Here is a 1154-nt window from a genome sequence, read left to right as displayed (position 1 = left end):
ATGGTATGCCTTTTGTTGTCGGCAGGATTTGGGCCTTTGCCGGGATAACCCAAAGGATTTCTAGTCCATCGCCTTACAAACTCGACCACGACAACCCAAAAAGTGGTGCTATACCTGTTTGCACGGATGTTCATAACCTATTCAACTTAGAAAACATATCTGCATTGTTCAACCCGTTATGGAGAATCTCCCTTTTAAACATTTCTTTATGGAAGGCAGCCTGGACTTCAGAGGTCAGCAAAACTACCCCAACAAGTAGCACTTACTGCATACACAACTCAAGTCAGTGCTTGTGTTTGGGTAGTTCTGCTGCCAGATGAATGCATTTTGCTAGTGTTGGGAAGAATTGTGAAATAGCCTGTCTCTGCATTTGTTCAGAGATATGTCTGATGATGAATTCACTACCAAGACAACCCCAAAGAGAAGCACTTGTGAACACAATAATCATCAGTGTCTCCATTTGAGGTGATCTGAATGTGATTACAATGACATCCATCTTCAGTTAGTCTGTAGCATTGTCATGTTCAACTACACCAACAAGTAGCACTTACTGAATTCAACAATCAAGTCAATGCTAAAGTTAGGGTAATAAGAATGACTTAGAAAACATTTTAGCATTGTTCAACCAGTAATGGAGAATATCTAATAATAGTAGTTTCCGCATGAGTCAGCCTCCCCAATTTCTGAGTAACAGGAAAATAGCCTGATAAGCATACATGTGCAGCTCAGCCTCAAGAAGCCTTAAAGCAATAGTCGCTTAAAGATCAAGCATCCGCTCATAAAACATCAGCCAAGCGCAGTCTCTGTGGCGCAATAGGTCAGCGCAGTCGGCCATTAACTGAAAGGATGGTGGCTCAAGTCCACCCAGGGACGTTTGTTTCTTAAACAACCTGGAGTGAGCCAACTCTGGGGTTTGTCTTTGTGCACAAGACTGTAGAAGGGCCCTAAAATAACCCTCATGGCCTTACCTCTATTAGAAGGTACAGTTCTGCAAACCATGTACATACTAATCTTTACGGTCATTGGTATCTAGGGTCACTTGATGTAATACAATCAAATACATAAGGCCCCACCCGACAGTTTTGTGATACGTGGCGTGCAACTGTATGTCAATGATCAAGCTTGTTGCTGCGACCGAGAAACCACCAGCAAAA

This window comes from Etheostoma cragini, unplaced genomic scaffold (assembly GCF_013103735.1).
Source record: "Etheostoma cragini isolate CJK2018 unplaced genomic scaffold, CSU_Ecrag_1.0 ScbMSFa_3055, whole genome shotgun sequence".
In the NCBI taxonomy this organism is placed as follows: Eukaryota; Metazoa; Chordata; class Actinopteri; order Perciformes; family Percidae; genus Etheostoma; species Etheostoma cragini.
This window is presented reverse-complemented; position numbering follows the sequence as displayed.